This window comes from Hylobates moloch, unplaced genomic scaffold, assembly GCF_009828535.3.
Source record: "Hylobates moloch isolate HMO894 unplaced genomic scaffold, HMol_V3 SCAFFOLD_4, whole genome shotgun sequence".
Taxonomy (NCBI): Eukaryota; Metazoa; Chordata; class Mammalia; order Primates; family Hylobatidae; genus Hylobates; species Hylobates moloch.
In genome coordinates this window covers 5,209,580-5,229,928 of record NW_026652279.1, presented here as the reverse complement: position 1 = coordinate 5,229,928, position 20,349 = coordinate 5,209,580, and the positions used below count along the sequence as shown (strand labels likewise).

The 20,349-nt window shown below is 40.6% G+C and overlaps 1 pseudogene; it reads left to right on the top strand.

Moving 5' to 3' along the window:
• The first annotated feature begins 11,373 nt into the window (after positions 1-11,373).
• LOC116466530 (keratin, type II cytoskeletal 8-like) overlaps positions 11,374-20,349 on the top strand; it is a 34,117-nt pseudogene continuing 25,141 nt past the window's right edge.

The window sequence follows — 20,349 nt, the reverse complement described above, 5'->3', positions numbered from 1 at the left end:
TATTTATTATATGTTATATATGTATTATATGTTATATGTATTATATATTATATATGTATTATATATATTATATATAATTATAATCTCTGTTTTATATATGTGTGTGTATATATATATATGTATTTAGGATTAGAACATTGCAATGGGAATACATATGCCATGGTAAACTTACTAGAGAAGTAAAGGAAAACAAAGGTTTTTAAAGGAAAAACCTAGAAGGACTACACAATTGTCTTGAAATAATTATCCTTAGCTATAAAAATGGTGATGCCAGTCCAAGGTTGAACAGGCGGTTGCTGGGTAGATGTCCTTGCAAAAGTATTTTTGTCCTTATATCAAAACTATTTTTGATGTAAGATTGCAATGGCCTTTGTGCAAGGTTGTTCTTTTTGCAGTCTTTCATGATAGTTTGTGTTACCAGGCAAATAAGCATGGGAACCCTCTCTTTCTAGCCTTCCCTGGCTCTGTGTGTTAGAGTTTTCTTAACATTAGTGACTCCATTTGGATTCTGACAAATTTCACCATGGTATATCTCAGCGTAGGTCTATTTACCTCTATTGTGATGTGTACTTAGTGAATTCTTTAAATCATGTTTTCACAAGACCTTGAAAATTTCCTTACATTATTCTTTGATAATTTTTTGTAGCAGGTAGTATTTCCCTGTTTATACCACCTCAGCATCATCACCTCCATGCAAAAGCTACTATAGTGAGTTTAATAGTATTTTCTCAAAATACATGTTGACTTGAAACCTAAGAAGATAAGCTTATTTGGAAATACCGTCTTTGCAGATGCAATTAGTGAAGGATCGAGATGAGATCATACTGAATTAGGATGGGCTCTAAATCCAATGACTGCTGTCCTTATAAGAAAAGGAGAGGGCACAGAGAGATACAGAGACACACAGAGAAGGCAATGTGACACTGGGGGCAGAGATTAAAGTGATGTATCTACAAAGCCAAGGAATGCCTAAGAGTGCCAAGAACCACTAGGAGCAAGGACAGAGACATGGAATGATTTCTCCCTCAGAGCTTTTAGATGGAACCAACCATGCTGACATACTGATTTTAAACTTCTGGCCTCCTGAACTGTGAGAAAATAAATTTCAATTGTTTTACATCACCTAGCGTGTGGTAATTTGTTATAGAAGACCTAAGAAACTTATCTATTTGCTGATTTTGGACTCCTGTAACTCTGCATGCACAAGGGATGTTTTCCCCTACTGGCCATGGGGAGCATATTACGCCTGCCTAAGAATGAGCCAAATATCCCTGTGAGCTTCCCTCAAACAGTGGCATAAAAGAAGTGGTGGATTAATGCCACACCTTCCTTATCTTTTGTTTTGATAACTCTCATGTGTATTCCAAACTCTCCTAACTCGATTGAGCTCCAGTTGCCTATCATAATAATTGGCTTTATAGCTTTCTTTCCTTCCTGTCTCACTGTCCTATAATCCTACTATCGTTCCTGGGATCATGTCCCAAAAATGACTTGAACTCAAACCCATAATTAAGAGTCAGTTTCCAAGGGAACCCAAACCAAGTGTCTTTCTACTATATCTTCAATTCTCTTCTAGAATTTTAATTAATCAACTAATGGGGCTACTGAATAGGGCTTCTAATTTTCTTATTGTTTACCCCCAGATGTCCACCTTTTATTGTTTGTTGCGATTGTTATTGGTTTTGGAGGGAGAGATTTCCTGTCTCTATATTCTAACCCTTAAACTATTTTTTTCACCATCATAGTTTTTATTTCTGAGAAATGTTCTTTTTTTATAGGTATTTCTTCTTGTTTTATAGACGCACTGTCTTATTTGAAGATTTTTTAAAACTTTCTTTTAAGTCCTCTTTGTTTGCATTGTCTTGGTTTATTCTAATATTTGTTAGTTTATCTTTCCCTCTCTTTCATAAATTAATGGCTTCTCTTGAATATGCGGTGATCTTTGACTTTTTTTCCTTTTTTTTTAGTTAAGTGCTAAAAAAGTGAAGAGAAATGTTGTATGCATGGTTGAAACTTATCATCTGGTGGGCTAATTTTAGATTTCATGGCCAGCTGAATATTTCATTTGGGATTCCCCCAAGCAAATCCTTCTAGGGTGTCATTCAGTTTCTCCAGATAAGGAATCCTCAGTCTTATGTGTGGGGCTAAGGGTATAAGCCTGCTTGTAATAGCTTTGAATTAGACAGAGGTATGGGGCGTGAAGCTTATTGTAAAAGGCAGGCTTTCACTTAGCTCTCTATTTTCCATTTACACCTCCTCTCTACCCTCTTTTGTCTCTGGGATTCCAAGTCTAAAGCCTCTGTGGTTTAATTCTGTCAGGGGCCATTCTTTCCATCTTGTGAGGGGGTCATGAAGGCAGGAGTCTAGAGAACTACAGGCACAATTGCTCCTCCCACTGACATTCAAAATATCTCCCTATTTTCAGCCACCACTTGACTACCGCCATTTGAAAAATCAGGTTCCTTCAATTCCTAAGCCTCTATGAGGCTCTTCAGGGCAATCTGACACCTGAGTAAATGACTACTGTACTCTGCTTAGTCATTTACCATTCCTACATCTGCCTTCTGTCTTCATACATTATACTTTGGGAGTTATAGATTTAATTTAATGGAAGATGATTTGACATAAGATGGAATTTGTATTGCTGTATTCCATGATGTTCTGGGAGTGATTTTCAAAAGGAGGAGGTTGATTTTACATAATTACCTTAAGGCTAGATGTTCAGAAAATAGATTTTAAGTGGCAAAGGCAATCGATTTCCAAGCAGGTAATTCTTAATTTTTACATTTATTATAAATATATCTAAACTGTAAATAGGAAGATTTAAATAATTGCATTCCCCTCATTACTTTTTGCATGTGCCCTTACAATCATAAGGTCTTTGAGGGCAGGGAACAAAAACACCCCTTATTATTTTCCACACTATCTTTAGCATAATGCTGGGTATAAGAAATGTTTGATAAGTACCATCTAAAGTTAATTGAGCATGGATTTTTAAAACTCATACCTGCCCACAATTTTCCTTAAGGATTAAATATTCCCAGACCATCATTCACATTCACAACCTTTGCAAATTCATTTTTCCTATTCTTTCTTCTGTGGTTTGAAAGAGGGAGAGCATAACTGATCTCCGTTTTCAGACCTAAGCTCTATGTCTCCTAAGGAAACAGATAACCGCTGCCTCATATGTTAAGTACAAACTATCAGTGACTCAATTCTCTATAAAAAGCAATTCACACTTCCTTCTACCCCTCTTAGAGTCGACAAACATGAAGTTTGGGGAAAGAGAAAAAACTTCATGGCCTGTTAAAAGATGATCAGGCAGGCAATACATAAGCAGAATACAAGAGCTCTGCTTCATCGGAGAGAACAGACAAGTTAGCAGGCAGAGGAGGGTAGAATTTCCCAAAGACATGGCCAGTAGGGAAAGCATCCCATGTCAGACACATTTGGCAATCACTGAGGAAGTATCCCCTTTTTGGAGATTCATAGAGTCCGCTATGATACTGAAGGCTCTGAAAAGTACTGCAACCAGCTCAACTTATTTTTTCTCCTAGCTTTACTGAGGTATGCTTAACAAATGAAAATTTTATATGTTATAGGTATATGATGTGATTTTTTGTTATACATATACATTGTGAAGAGATTACCATAATGAAGCCATTAAATAATTAACATATTCATCACCTCACATAGTTACCATTTGTGTGTGTGTGTGTGTGTGTGTGTGGTAACATTTTTAAGATCTACTCTCTTAGCAAATTTCAAATATATAATATATTATTGTCAACGATAGTACCCATGCTAAGCGTTAGATTTCTAGAATTTATTCATCCTATAATTGAATGTTTATATCCTTTGACCAGCATCTCCCCATGTCCCCTTTTCCCCCAGACCTTGGTAACCACTCTTCCACTCTCTGTTCTTTGATACTAGCTTTTAAAAATAATGCATATAAGTGAGATTATGCAATATTTTTCTTTCTGTGTCTGAATTATTTTATCTATTTTTGTGAAAAAATGCCATTGTAATTCTGATAAGAGATTGCCTTAAACCTGTAGATTGCTCTCTGTAGTGTGGATGTTTTGATTATATTAATTATTCAGAACCATGAATATGGGATATCACTCCATTTATTTTTGTCTTCTTCAATTTCTTTCATCAGTGTTTTACAGTATTCAGTATACAAATCTTTTACCTCCTTAAATTTATTCCTAAGTATTTTGTTTTTGATAGTATTGTAAGTGGGGTTGTTTTTAATTTTTTTCAATAGTGAATTGTTAGTATAAAGAAACAGATGATTTTTTAATATTGATTTTATATCCTGCAACTTTACTGAATTTACTTATTAGTTGCAACAGTTTTTTGGTGGAGTCTTATCCGTGCTCTCTTGTACCGCTTTTCATTATCCTATTTGTACAGAAGGAGGAACAACCTCAGAATTGGTTTAGGATTTCCCCCAGGTCATATTAAGTAATACAGCTAGCTGAACATGTTTAAAACAATTATTTTGAATTATTTTCAGTTTGTAGATCTCCATTTCTTTGGTGTCAGTTACTGAAGCATTATTGGTTTCCTTCAGTGTTGTCACGTTTGCCTGATTCTTCATGATCTGTGTGGCCGTATGTTGATGTCTTTGCATCTCAAGGAGCAAACATCTCTTCTTATCTTTACAGATGGTTTTAACAGGTAAAAATGTTCTTATGCCAGGTCCCCAGATGAATGGAACTGCTTCTGGGATCACATTTAAGTGGGGCTAGAGCCCAGGCATGGGGCTGTTGCCAGGTCTGAGTTGGTAGGCCTGTTACTGGAGTCATAAATGGGCATGGTTTCTGCTGAATCCCCACGTGGACAGGACTGACCCTGGGACCTGGGTAGAGCACGGCTGGAACCAAGTCTTTGGGCCACTTCAGAGTTCACAGCTAAGGCTGCATTCGGCATTCACAGTCGGAACTGAAGTCAGTGAGTCTGCTACTAGAGGCAGAGATGCGTTTCTCTGGGTCCCTGGGTGGGCAGGACAAAGAGCAGGGCTATAGCTACTCACAGGGCCACTTCAGTATCTGTGGTTAGGTCTGCCATGAGTGGGCCTGTAACAGGGAATGGACAGGCATGGTTTTTCCAGAGCCCTTTGGTAGATGGGACTGGTTTTAGGACTACAAGCAAATGGAGGGGATAGGGCTGCTTTCAGTCTGTTGTCAGGACTGTGTTTGGCAAGCCTGATACCAGGGTTACGGGTCCCCATTCTCAAATCAGCTCTTCTCAGTTTGGGGCTTCATCAGGGTTTCACAACCTCTACCCTAGATCCAAAAGCTCCCACAAAGGCCCTGTTGGTTGTGAATGGCTGCCAGATTTTTGTCTGTGTGGGAGATGTGAGCAAGAGACCAACTATTCTATCATCATGCCGACATCCAAGTCTCAACTTGGTTTAATTAAATTGGCCCAAAACATATTTGAGAATGTAACTTACTTTTCTCAGATGAATAACTGATTACTCTAAGACTTGTTTTTTCTTTTATAAAATGAAGATAAAAGCATCTACTTCAAAAGAGCATTTTAAGTATTTAATGAGATAGTCCATTTAAATCATTTAACCAGTGCCTAGCTTATGATATACCCTCTGTAAATTTGGATTGTGGAGTTTAATTGTAGTTTAATTGTGGTAGTTGTAGTTTTTGTTGTTATTAATAATAATAATATAGTATTTTATGGGATATACCTTAGAAAATGCCATGTGGAAAATGTCAGTGTTTGCACACTACAACCAATGAAACCTGGCAAGTGGGAAATTCTAAGATTATTACAAGGCTTACAGTACATCAAAAGTTTTAATATTTTCCCTAAACTTACCTATTTTAATGGATTAAGCATGCTATTTATAGAATTTAATCCTATCAGTGTCTGAGTTAACCTGGGTCTCAGAAGAGTCATGACATAATCAAACTGGAACTTGAGGGATACAATACAGATGAGTGGAAAGAGCATCAACTTTGGAGCCAGAACACATCCTAGGTCTACTCTTTGCTCTCTGTGTGATTGTAGATAGTTTCCTTAACCTCTCTGGGCCTCAGTTTTCTCTGCTAGAAAATGAGGAAAATGATTTCTAGTTTAAAAGATAGTTGGGAAGATTAAGTGGGGTTATATTTGGGGAAAGTAAATGATGTAGTACCAGATACATATGCAGTTATTCCTGGTAGTTCCTCGTGTATCCAGGCCTTTATGTTACTTGTGCTAATGGCCCCTGCTCTACTGCTAGAATCCAGAAATTTACTCCTGCCTGTTACAGAAGAGGACATCAATTGTTCACTTTACCCTCTCCCTACAGTTCTGTCACTTCCTCAGCTGTGTCTATGGAGCTCAACCCCATGAAGCATTATCCATGAGACTTTAAGTGCTAGAATTTCACCACCTTAACACAAGTCAGCGGTGGATGTGCCAGCCAATGAGACAGGGTACTAGGAGAGAGAAATGGGGACAACAGGGCCTTTTGGCACAAGTAGGAAAATTTATATTACAATTGACTCAAAACATAAGACTTTTATATCCAAGCATTGCCTCATCTGACAGACAACAGCCTCATAAAGTAGCACTTTTCATCATCCTATTTGTACAGAAGGAGGAACAACCTCAGAATTGGTTTAGGATTTCCCATAGGTCGTATTAAGTAATACAGCCAGTACTAGAATCAAGCCCTTTCATCCCAAATAATACATACCAATAATATATAACTACCACTATGCCAAGCACCCCTGGTATTGTGCAAGCCCCTCACCCGTGTATCACATTTAATCCTGAAAAGATCTCTGGAAGGTGGGTAACATTATTTCCCTTTCATAGGGAAAGAGGAGGGGCAGTTAGAAAGTAGCAGAGTAAGGATCTGAACTGAGGTCTGTGTGACTCCACAGCCCCTGCCCTGCCCACTAAATTACGTACACCCTGATAGACCCCTTGAATCCTCTCAACAGCATAAAGACATTTAGTAAAAAAAACTAGCACCCAGGGCTGCAAATGAATTTTAATCATTACTTACTACACACAAACACATAGTTGGCCTTTTTGTAACACAGGTTTTGATATGCCTGGAAAGAATGGCAGAGGGAGCAACCCTTTCATAAGGATTGAGTCAGCCACATTGCAAAGATTTGCCAGCACCGAAGTCAGTATTGCCTACTCCCCCTCATTTTCTGGGTTTCACTGTTAGCCCCTTACTATCCTGCTGTGCCTGTTCTCTCATAGGACATTTAGCATGCTGTGTTGCTATCATTCTTTCCTTCTTAATTTCCTTTTCTAATCCTTCAGATTAGAAGTGGGCAATAGCAAAATAGTTAATATTTCTGGAGAATTTACCATGCGGCAGGCATCATGAAAAACCCCTTATTTGCATTAGTTTGTTTAATTTCCCTCCATCTTCATAGAGGTTTTCTAAGCAGCCCAATTTTATCCATGCAAAACATTATTGGGGATGCTATGTAACTTGCACAAGGTCACACAGCTTGTAAGTATTGGGGGCACAATTTCACCCTGGTCAGTTGAATTTCAAATTGCACCCCTTTCACTATTTTGCTACACTGCCTCTCCTTTAGAGAAAATGGGAAAAATGCCACATTTCAAACTACCTCACAAGAAATACCAGCTGCCTTGTCATTTATTCTCAAACATTGATCCCAGTTAACCTAGACAGGGGAGCCAAGAGTGGTTCAGATGGCTTTGGAAGTCTACATTAGAAGTGAAATGGGTGAAGATTTTACCAACTTTATTTATTTGTTTATTTATTTATTATTATTATTATTATTTTGAGGTACAGTCTCACTCTGTCACCCAGGCTGGAGTGCAGTGGCACGATCTTGGCTCACTGCAACCTCCGCCTTCTGGGTTCAAGCGATTCTTCTGTCTCAGCCTCCCGAGTAACTGGGACTACAGGTGTGTGCCACTACGCCCGGCTAATTTTTTCTATTTTTAATAGAGACCAGGTTTCACCGTTTTAGCCAGGATGGTCTCAATCTCTTGACCTCGTGATCGGCCCACCTTGGCCTCCGAAAGTGCTGGGATTACAGTCATGAGCCATCTCACCCGGCCTTATTTATTTATTTTTGAGACAGAGTCTTACTCTGTCACCCAGGCTGGAGTCCAGTGGCGTGATCTAGGCTCACTGCAGCTTTTCCCTCCTGGATTCAAGTGATTCTTCTGCCTCAGCCTCCTGAGTGGTTGGGACTACAGGCACGTGCCACCACGCCCGGCTAATTTTGTATTTTTAGTAGAGACAGGGTTTCACCATGTTGGCCAGGCTAGTCTCGAACTCCTGACCTCAGGTGATCTGCTCACCTCGGCCTACCAAAGGGCTGGGATTACAGGGATGAGCCACCACGCCCAGCCAGATTTTATCAACCTTTACCTTCAAAGAGGTCTCCCTGACTTCCTATGGATCACTGTAGCCTGGAAGAGATGCTGGAGATGCATCCATTAAGCGTCGTGCCTTCAGTTCTTAAACAGCTCACTCCCAGGCTGCCCAGAGAAGCATGAGTAAATACTCCATCCCCCGATGAGTGATTGCTTCACTTCCCATGACAATCCTGTATATATTTCTTGTGGATTATTTTGATTAGAGAGTGTATTAGTTTTCTGTTGCTGCTATCACAAATCATTACAAAGTTGGTGACTAAAAATGACTCAAATTTATTATCTTACATTTCTGGAGTTCAGAAGTCTGCAGTGGGTTTCAGTGAGCTAAAATTAAGGTGTCGCCAGAGCTATGTTTCTTCTGTAGGCTGTAGAGGAGATTCCACTTCTTTGCCATTTCCAGTTCTAGAGATTGCCTGCGTTCCTCGGCTGTGACCCCTTCCTCCACCATCAAAGCCAGCAATGGTCGGTCACATCTCTCTAACGCCACATCACTCTGACATTGACTCTTCCACCTCCCTCTTCCACGTTTAAGGACCCTTGTTAATGTCAGCTGATTACCAATTTTAATTCCATCTGCAACTTTAATTCTCCTTTGCCAGGTAACATAATCACAGGTTTTAGGGATTAGGACATGGACATTTGTGAGGGATAATATTTTTCCTGCCATACAGTTATTTGTAAATTTGCAGTCTGTGGATGGAATCCTTCAGAAGTGTGCATAATTAAAAATAAATGAAAACCTAAGCTATAGAGGTATTGATTTCAAAGAGGTAGACTTTTTAAAATTGATCGTTAGCAGAATCCATTGTATTCAAAAACCTTTCAGCATTCAAAGCATCATTGCATGTTAACTCATTAATCTACACTACAAAACTCTAAGGTCCTCACTACCCAACCTATTTTAAGGATGAGAGGAACCAAGGCCGAGAGGTGACACAAGAGTTAGTGACAGAGCTGGGTGCGAACCTAACACTTCTGGCTCCGTGATCTGCACCCTGTCTATCACCTACAGCTACTCTAAAGAAAGGTTCCCACTTCACAAGGTTCATGTATTGACAAAGGCCACCATCTGCTGGGACTGAAAGTGCTGATTAACTAACGCATGCCTTCTAGGTGCCGGAAATTTGGGAACAGATGTTCAGGGCATCTTCATCACTGGAACACCCCCAGGTTCAACCTTTTAAGCTCATCCTGTAGATGAGCTATTAAGGAGCCAGGCTTCTCCTGGTTTCTTGCCTTTCCCAAATCCTAAAAGGAGGTCTGTTCTCTCTCTTGATTGGGTGCGAAGCAGTCTCTGGGCCCGAATTCTCTTTTTAAAATATCTGCCAACAACAGACAAATGTCCTAGTCCTTCCATTTGCCACTGCCTGTGGGAGGTAGGGTGAGCAGCTTACCTTTCAGTTTTAAAACTGGGAAAGTCCTGGGTAAACCAAGATAAGTTGGTTATCCTAATAGAATGGAAATATTTTAAAAACCCATTTTGAACTGGATCCCGATGTTCTTTCTAAAATAGCCACAGATTCTATTAGTTGAATCATGACTGGAATTCAAGCAAATATTTGTGGACTCGTGTCAGATATATCTGGGTCAAAACCCAAGTTTGCCACTTACTCACTGTAACCTTGGACCAGCTGCCTAACTATTCTGACCCTTAGCTTCCTCATCTGTGAAATAAGCATGGTAATATTTCCATCCCACAGTCAACGTGAGGATTGAATACGACAATGCATATAAGTTTAGCAGAAGACCAGGGTCTGAGTAATTGGTAGTAATCACTACTCTTACCTAAATAATTGGATCAGTAGGTTTTTGAAAATTCCTCAATAAATATGGGCAAGGCAGCACAATGATGAGAGTGGCTTCCTAGTCACACAAGACTTGGTTGTCATTCCAACTTATCTTTTCCTTAGAAGGATGATTGATGACAAGTGTCTCACCGTCAGTGAACCTCATCTTTAAAAAAGAATAATAGTATCTCCCTCAAAATGTTATTATTTTAAGAAATAAATAAGATGGTTTTAAGGTCTTAGCACGTGTCCTAATATGTAATAAAAAGAGATAGATATTATTACTTGTAATTGTATATTAGAATTTTTATTGCCACTAAAATAATCAAATTAGGAATTTTATTGGCTTGTGGCTTAAAAACTCCAGCAATAGAGCAGGCCTGAGTCATGTTAGATTTTCTAGATGTGATTAATGATACCACCAATACACACACACTCTTTTTCTGTCACTCTGTCTCTGTCTTTTCTTGTCTGTGTGTCTGTCTCTTTCCCTTTCCCCATTTCTTAGTGTCATCTCTTCTCTGTGCTGACTTCATTCTCAGGCAAACCCTCCTAATACAATAGAAGGAACATAAGAAACCCTACAGAAAGAAAACTGCTCCCAATAGTTCCAACAAAATTTTAACTCTAATTGAACCCATGTAGTTTCTGTGCCTGTCCCAGTACTAAGCACTATGGCCAGGGTAATGGAATATGCTCATTTGTCAGGCCTGGCTCACATGTCTTTCTTAGGAACCGAATAAAATGGATTCAAATAATCAGTTCCATGTGGATTAAGAGAAGTGAATGGAGGTTCCCCAAGGTAAAATTAGCAGAAAGAGGAATGGATCCCAAGAAGGCAAAAACTGCAGATGTCATCTACCATTGCATTATTTCTATGGTATTGTCTGAATTTTTTAAGAAACCAAGAAATAAAGAGACCTGTAAACTGCTATCTAATGTGACACCTGCATAAAGTTCTTATGCAATGAAGTTTTTCTAGCCTGGTTCACTCTTCTGGCTTGAATTTCCTGGGGAAAAAAAAGCACTTCCCACCTTTAATATGGAAATCTTAAGCCACCCAAAGAGCAGATCTGTGGTCGTTTTAACACAGTTCAGAAATTTTTTGATATTATTCAAGATTTGGAGCTTTATTCTACTCCTCTTGAGTATGTGTTGGACTTAGCAAATCATTACTGACGAATAGAATATGGAGAAAGTGCTGATGTGTGATTCTGAGCCAGGTCGTAAAGGGCACTACAGCTTTCTTCTTGCTCTTCCTCTTGAATTGCTCATTTTTGGGGAGATCAACTGCCATGTTGAGAGCACACTTGAGCAGTCCTATGGAGATTCCTCTGGACAGTGAGAAATAAAGGCCTTCAGTCAACAACCAAGAGAGCGTGCCATCTTGAAAGAGGATCCTTTAGTTCTAGGCAAACCTTCACAGCTGCAGCCCCAGACATCTGCTTATAACTCCATGAGAGACCTGGAGTCGGAACCACTCAGGTTAACCCTCTCTTTGACACCCTAGAAGCTGTGTGAAATTGTAAATGTTGGTTATTGTAAGCAACTCGGTTTTAAGGTAATTTATTATGTAGTGATAGATAACAACACGAGAACCTCAGGCCAAAAGGAATCCGCGTAGTAGTATAGGAAAAGCACTAGAAGAGATGGGAGGAAATCTGAGTCTGTGTCCTGGATCTTACATTAAGTGGCAATATTTTCACACTAATAACTTGATTTCTCTGAGCCTTGGCTTATCCAAATGTAAATTGGGGAAACAGTACATCGTTGCATATTTCACAGGGGCCTAATGATACTCCAACTGTGCAATCTAGGTATACCTTAAGGTAATAAAACTAATTTGGAATTACCTTATTAATGTCATATCATGATGTCAAAATTAATGTGGAAAAATACTTTAAAATTATTAATTCTACAAAAAACTTGGAATCTTAAAATTGGAAGCACTTCGACATTTAGCTCATTTCTTTGCTTGTTTGGCATCTTTTGGTCACAAGGTCCAAAAAGTTAAATAAATATCTCAAGATCACACAGAAGCAAAGTGGATCCTAAAAATGCAGCCTCTCTGAGCCTCAGTTTCTTTACCTATGAAATGAGAATAACAACACGTGATGTGAAGGTTGTTATAATTGTAATCCTGTTGAAACCATGGCCCATATAGCCCGGGTTAAGAGTAATGTCATGTTCCAAGAACACAGTCCAGCAATTGAAAAGTAATTTTAAAACAAGTCACCTACTTGTTTTTTAAGTCACCATAGCAATACAATACATGATGGAGAAACAGTCACTTCCTATACCCTCCAGGTAGTCTTCAATCACCTAGCACTAGGCCTGCAGTGCCCCAAATGTTTTCACCCGTCTCTCTTCCCAACTCTTCTTTTTTGTGTCTGTGGTAGTGGTGGGACCATCTCCAAAGAGTGAAGAAAGAGAAGAAACTGAGTGGGCAAGTGCAAGACTCTTTTTAGTGGTAGGTGGAAAGTAAGGCAGGGAAAAGTGATGTCCTTTGTATTTATCTGTTATCACTGTCACAGGTTGGGTTCTCCTTGAAGCAGACATTGAGACAGAGTTTAACCTGTTACACGTTTATTAAGGCAAGTGCTCGGAACAGACACCGTGGAAGGAAAGGGAAGAAAGAAGAACTGGGTAGAAGGAGAGGTTGGGCTGCATGTAGGTCCAGTGGCTCAACAAAGCTGTCCAAAATTGGGCTGAAATTATACGGGCTTTATAGATTCTTCTGGATCAGCCATTGGTTGTGAGTCCCCAGGTAAGGGTGTGATCTTGGGGAAGGCAGCTGTCTGCAACTGAGGCAAGTCCTGAAGGGGCTGATGAGAGAAGGCTGTCTGCCAATAGGACTTCCAGCAGCTGCAGCAACAGCTTGAAGGGGATCCGGGTGGCTCACTGCAATCACATATGGTCTAATATGTGCGCCTGGCACCTCACAGGCAATTAATAAATAATAACCACTAGCTGGCTCTGACTTCAGGCCTCTTTCCATAGCATTCCTATGATCTCTCCCCCTATAACCATAAGAGAACTTCACTGTCTGCATCCTCAAAGTGCAGAGAACTCAGACTGAAACCAGTGGACACAGACTGAATGAGCCTCAGGAAACCAAGACAATCAGATGAGACCCTGCTCTTTTAATATTCTAATGTTTTCTGGGCAGTGAGTTTTGCCCTTAATGGGCTATTTCCAGGAGCCCTAGATCATGCAGAGATATTGCTGCAGTGCCTGGGATCTGGCCCAGGGCAGGAAACACCTGAAGAAGGATGTGCTGCCTGGCACCTTGCTTCCTCACTCAGCTATTCTTCCTTAGTGTTCACAGCTAGTGCAGAGCTCTCGTACTGGCTGCATCTGACTTTGCCAGTGACAAGGCAACTCTCTACACTCTGAGCCAATAAACTGGGTTAGTGTTCATGTTGGAAGTAGGGCTTTCTATAAGGAAAGTCTCAGCCATCCCCCCAAATGCAGGCAAGGGCAAGTCTGCTACTCGTCAGTTGCAACACTGTGTGGGAGAAATCAGGTCAGATGAGCATCACAGGCAGCCTAGAAGAAAAAGAGAAATGATCAGAGCTGAGCCTCAGGGACACACAAAGGGAGAAAGAACAGCTTAATTTACTTTCCCTGGGAATGAAGAGTTTATGGGCTGATGATGCTTATAAGCTCATTAATTCTCTATTTTCTCTGCCTTTCTCAGGCATTGCTAGGAATATATGGATAGAATTGGAGCTATAGTCATTTCACATAGCCAACAGGCAGATTTGGGTACACCCATAGCAGTAACATTCATTCATTCATGCATCAAATATTTGTTATAGTGCCAGGTGCTGTTCTTGGCCAGGGGGTACAACAGTAAAGAAACAAGAGCCCCTATTCTCAGTTGCCAGACTACAATATTATTGGTCATATGTCTGGCAACCGGAATTTGGACCCCAAGTTAAGAGCATTCACCTGAAGTCTGTAACCTTAACCACCATACCACACCATCTATCCCTGACTACCTTCCATCATACATCCCCTGTCCTCTCACCATTGTATTTATTTTTTATTGTTTATAACATTTAAAGCCTGAAGATTTAGTGGATGTAAAATTCAGTGTAGGAAGATAGGGGACTTTAAAATTTCCAAGAAATTAAAATGGCTTCATTGAATATTTTTTGGAATAATGGAATTATAGACCTTTGGCATTGAAAGAGACCTGACATGCCATGTGCTTGTCTTTCTTCCCTCCTTCCACCCTATTTCATGCTTCATTTCTTGAATGAATGCTCTTTTCAAGGGTCTTCCAGCTTCTGCTTACACAACCTTGGTCATCAGAAACCAAATCAATTTTGGGGCAGATCTGTATGATAGAATTGTATTATTCGCGCTCAGCTAAAATTGATTTGCTCTAGCATGTCCTACCTTCATGGTCTGGCTCCTGCTTCATTTTAAACTCTTCTGTAAGTATTCCTAATGCTACTTAAGCTACCTACTGCTTCCTTCCAGGTCCTGGAATGTGCCCAGTTTGTTTCCACCTTTCCGGTTCCCTCTGCTTGGAATGCTTATCTCTTTTCATCTGGCTAACGACAGAAGCCATCCTTCAGGTCTCAGTTTAAATGTGATTTCCAAAGGAAAGCCTTTAATGAACCCCCAAATCATAGTAAACTACTGATTATCCTGGTTGCCTACTTTTCTTTTAGAATTTGTTGGGTGTCTGGATGGGTAGATAGGTAGGTGGATGGCATGGGTAAAACAATTTCTACTCATTGCTTTTGATTCCACTCTTCAGGATTTACCAAACAGGCTTAGTTCCACTTTTCATGAGATCCCATTCATTACCTACATAATGAATTTAGAACTCTCTTGTAATCCACACAACTTCAGTTCCTTTTGTGTTCCTTGAGCATGGCCTCTGTATTGTCCAAAAGGCACCTCCTGTAGTTGTATTTGATTCGAGTTGATTCTGAATGGAATAGAAATTAATGCATAGAAGGAAGAGAACCCCTGATAGAGGCCAGCTGTGAATGAAAGCAGCAGTGAATGAAAACAAAGACAGGAAATCAATACAGTAATACTGCCAGAAGCAGCTAAATATAGAAGAGACCCACATTTATGTTATTTGTACCATTCTTTTTTTTTTTTTTTTTGAGATGGAGTCTGGCTCTGTCACCCAGGCTGGAGTGCAGTGGCACTCTCTCCGCTCACTGCAAGCTCCGCCTCCTGGGTTCACGCCATTCTCCTGCCTCAGCCTCCTGAGTAGCTGGGACTACAGGCGCCCACCACCGCACCCGGCTAATTTTTTGTATTTTTAGTAGAGACGGGGTTTCACCATGTTAGCCAAGATGGTCACGATCTCCTGACCTCATGATCCGCCCGCCTCGGCCTCCCAAAGTGCTGGGATTACAGGCGTGAGCCACCGCGCCCAGCCTTATTTGTACCATTCTTGCAAATACCTATGGACATGTTACCAGCCAGCCCATTCCCCAGGAGGGCCAAAGTTCATCCTGATATGGGGCTGAATCTATATGTAAGGCCAACTTACTCTCAAAAAAAGTGGCTTAGAGCCATTTTCATCTTCTTTACTATTAGCATGTGTAAAACTGTTGAAATCCTAATGCCGTGCCCTACCTTTCTTGGGTCTCAAACCTTACTTGGATGAGTCATTTTATCTCTCTGAGACTCAGCTTCTTGTCTGTTAAAAAGAGCACGATAGGCCGGGTGCGGTGGCTCACGCTTGTAATCCCAGCACTTTGGGAGGCCGAGGCGGGCGGATCATGAGGTCGGGAGGTCGAGACCATGGTGAAACCCCGTCTCTACTAAAAATACAAAAAAATTAGCCGGGCGCGGTGGCGGGCGCCTGTAGTCCCAGCTACTCGGAGAGGCTGAGGCAGGAGAATGGCGGGAACCCGGGAGGCGGAGCTTGCAGTGAGCCGAGATTGCGCCACTGCACTCCAGCCTGGGCGACAGAGCGAGACTCCGTCTCAAAAAAAAAAAAAAATCATGATAGCACCTGCCTTACTTGACCCTCAGAATCAAATTATTTGTAGCAAAGGTGCTTTGTAAGCTGTGAAGCACTGTACAAATATAAGGTGTGTTTAGAGAGATGACTTTACTTAGGGAATAAGATGGAGTGTGTTTTAAATGAACCATGAAATATATCTCTGGGATGAGTGTATTGTAAACTGCAAGCAGGTCACATTTTACCAGTGGGATATCAAGAGATATCTCAAGGGATATTGAGATTCATTTTCTTGTCATGAAAAAGAAGTCTATGGTTCATTTTCAGGAGGCAGCCCATCTGTGGTAAGATCAGCAACAAATACCTGTGGATGGTGAATTCTGTTTTATGGAGGCAGGCATTTATACTGGAAGTATGGCTTTTCCCAATGCATACAGAATCAGATTTGGGCAGAGGAATGCTTTTAAAGGTTATACTTTGTACATGTTGACATGAAAACTCTCTTTTCTATAGTTCAAGAGGAAACAAAGGTGAAAAACGATCTTTGGGCAACATATCTTAGTGTTTCAAAACAAACAAGCTTTGAAATCAAGTAAACATGGGTTTGAATCCTAGATTTGTGGCATATAAGTGGAAAGATCTTGAGCATGTTCTCAATTGTTTAAGGCTAATTTTTCTTACCCCAAAAGGATCTCTCTCTCTCTCTCTCTCTCTCTCTATCACTCTATTAGTATTTGTAAAAGTGTAGTATTTATAAGTACAATCATTACAACTTGTTACAAATATTTAAGAAGGACACAAAGTACTATGATAGAGAGTAATGGGATTGGGAACTATTTTAAGTAGGGTTGTCAGGGAAAGCCTCATTAAAGTGGGGGGTATGTAAATAGCTGAATGCCTATCAAACATATAACATAGTACCTGGCATATAGTATAAGCTCAATAAATCACAGTGGTTTTAGTGTGTTTGAGGCATAGAGTTAAGAAAATTTAACCAGCAGTCACAAATATTGAAATATTAAGTGATATTCAAATAATTGAAATTTTAAAAATTAACAAAAATACCACAATGGGAAGCATTTTAAATCTGTAATATGAACTCATAAGTATTATTTATTAAAGCTGCCCTCAAATACACTCTGAAAAGGATGCCTTATTAGATTTTAACCCTACAGCAACCGTAGCTGTTGCTCTGGAAGCCACTGAACTCTACTGAAGAATGTTATTAGAAATATTTCATGTCCTCTCCTTCTCTCGGGGCCGTCTACCCAATACCAGATCTCGGGATTGAGCCTGCTAACTGGTCTCTCCACTTCTCCTCTTCTTTTCCTCCCATTCCATTCCATACACAGTAGCCAAAGTGATACGATTAAAGCATGGGTTAGCTTATGTCACCTCCACCCTCACCAGTGTCACCATATTGCTTATGATCCTGCCATGCCTTTTCCTTTCATTTAAAATAGAATTCAGGCTCCTTGCCATGGCCCACAGGAACTCCATGACCTTTCCACCTCTCCAAAATTATTCTGTGCTTGGGTTCCTCTCACTCCGTGTGCTCCAGCACACCAGGTACTTAGAAAAAACTGAAGATGCCTAGAAACATTTTAGAAAAAAACTGAGGACTTCCCTCCAGCTGGGATACTCCTTTTTCTCCTTCCTATCCTACCTCAATCCCCAAAATTCAGCTATTTAAATACCCCCCACTTTAATGAGGCTTTCCCTGACAACCCTACCTAAAATAGTTCCCAATCCCATTACTCTCTATCATAGTACTTTGTGTCCTTCTTAAATATTTGTAACAAGTTGTAATGATCGTATTTATTTATACATTCACTGGCTTTTGATCTATCACACCTCACTAAGATTCAAGCTCCATGAGAACAAGAACCAGGTCTTGTATCCTGAAAACTGGGCATTGCATAGTGCTTGGCACATAGAAAAGCACTTAAGGAAAATCGTTGTATAACTAACAAAATGAATAAACGCAAATTTCACCTGTTTTCCTAAATGGTAGGTCCCTAAAGACAACAGGCTGACAGATTGATGACAGCCTTGGTGGTGTTTATTCACTCAGTGTTTATTCACTTGAGAGAAAACACTTTTGCATCACAGCCAAGCTTTCCCAGTGAATTTTAAAAGGAAAGAGAACACTGTGCATGTGGCCCGCGAATTGTTACTGAAAATTCTCAAAGTTAACCCGGGTGGCTGTCAGATTAATTCCCTCTCTCCCCAACTCAGTCATGAATTCAGAGGAAGGGATGGATCCAGGTTTGAGGTATAAACTTAATATATGAATGGGGGGTGTGGTGACCATGGAGGTGTGCCACTCAGATCTCTTCTTGAGAGAAACTGGCATGGGATCCAGGGTGTATTAATAGCCTCCAGCTGCAGCACCTTTGCACCCTACGCACCCGCATCCCCAGTGACATCCACTGAGCAGCGATGCTTCCTCTGGTTATTTCAGCCACTGACTGAGCAGAAGAAAGGATTCAAAGCTCAGTCATTTGGTTTTCTTTCTTTTCTTCTTTTTTTCTTTTTTTTTTTTTTTTTTTGAGAAAGGGTATCACTCTGTCAACCAGACTGGAGTTTAGTAGCATGATCTTAGCTCACTGTGGCCTCGACCTCCCTGGGCTCAAGCTATCCTCCCACCTCAGCCTCCAGAGTAGCTGGGACCACAGGTGCATGCCATCATGCCTGGCTAATTTTTTAGAATTTTTTGTAGAAACAAAGTTTTACCATATTGTCCAGGCTGGTCTTGAACTCCTGGGCTCAAGCAATCCTCCTACCTTGGCCTCCCAAAATGCTGGGATTACAGGTGTGAGCCATAACATATTGCTTATCACTTGTCCTTGATACAGCACTCCTATGGGGACTACCCTTGTTCATGGACTCCCCTTTGGCCAGGCCAAGACTTTCTAAAAACTTCCCTGGAGTCTGAGGCTCTTCCTACCCAACACTGACTCCCATTCCTTCTTTCTCTCCTTTCACAGAAGCCAGACTGGCACCACAATCTAAATGCTCTGCCCACCTACTCCTGCTGTCTCTCTCCTTCATCCTCCCTTCAATGAATGTTATATATCTAATTTCATCTTGGTGTCTACTTCTCAGAAAACCCAAACTGACACAAGGGGCCTGGTTTGAGAAAAATAAATCACAATTCTGGCTACAAATTTAAATATTGGTCCTTGTACATAACCCATGCAATACGAAGATCCCTGAGGCTGAAGCTTCATTAGCATCACAGTAAATCCACCTGTAGCAGAAGCTCTACATCCATGGATTCCCACACTTGGATGCACATGGGGAGATTTACAAAATACTGATGATTGCTTCCGCCTGAGTATGGAGTGTGACTTGAGCATCAGGATTTTCAAAAGCTCCCCGGATGATTCTGATATTAGCCAGGATTCAGAACCATAGCTCTTCATGGATGGCTGGAGAGGCAGCTGACCTTCAGAGAATTTCTGATTCCTGGCCTTCACTTGTTTTGAAGATATTACAAGTTCTGCTTCAGTGTTTCTGCCAGCAACCAGCTACGTGATGCCCATCAAGTACTATTTCCAAGGTTTTCTATCCAGGTCTGGAAAATAGTGTTTTCATCAGCTGTTTGAAACTCTTTGAGATTGCTTTCGGGTTATTTTTTTATTATTATTATACTTTAGGTTTTAGGGTACATGTGCACCATGTGCAGGTTTGTTACATATGTATCCATGTGCCATGTTGGTGTGCTGCACCCATTAACTCGTCATTTAGCATTAGGTATATCTCCTAATGCTATCCCTCCCCCCTCCCCCCACCCCACAACAGTCACCCGAGTGTGATATTCCACTTCCTGTGTCCATGTGTTCTCATTGTTCAATTCCCACCTATGAGTGAGAACATGTGGTGTTTGGTTTTTTGTCCTTGAGATAGTTTACTGAGAATGATGATTTCCAGTATCATCCATGTCCCTACAAAGGACATGAACTCATCATTTTTTATGGCTGCGTAGTATTCCATGGTGTATATGTGCCACACTTTCTTAATCCAGTCTATCGTTGTTGGACATTTGGGTTGGTTCCAAGTCTTTGCTCTTGTGAATAGTGCCGCAATAAACATACGTGCGCATGTGTCTTTATAGCAGCATGATTGTAGTCCTTTGGGTATATACCCAGTAATGGGATGGCTGGGTCAAATGGTATTTCTAGTTCTAGATCCCTGAGGAATTGCCACACTGACTTC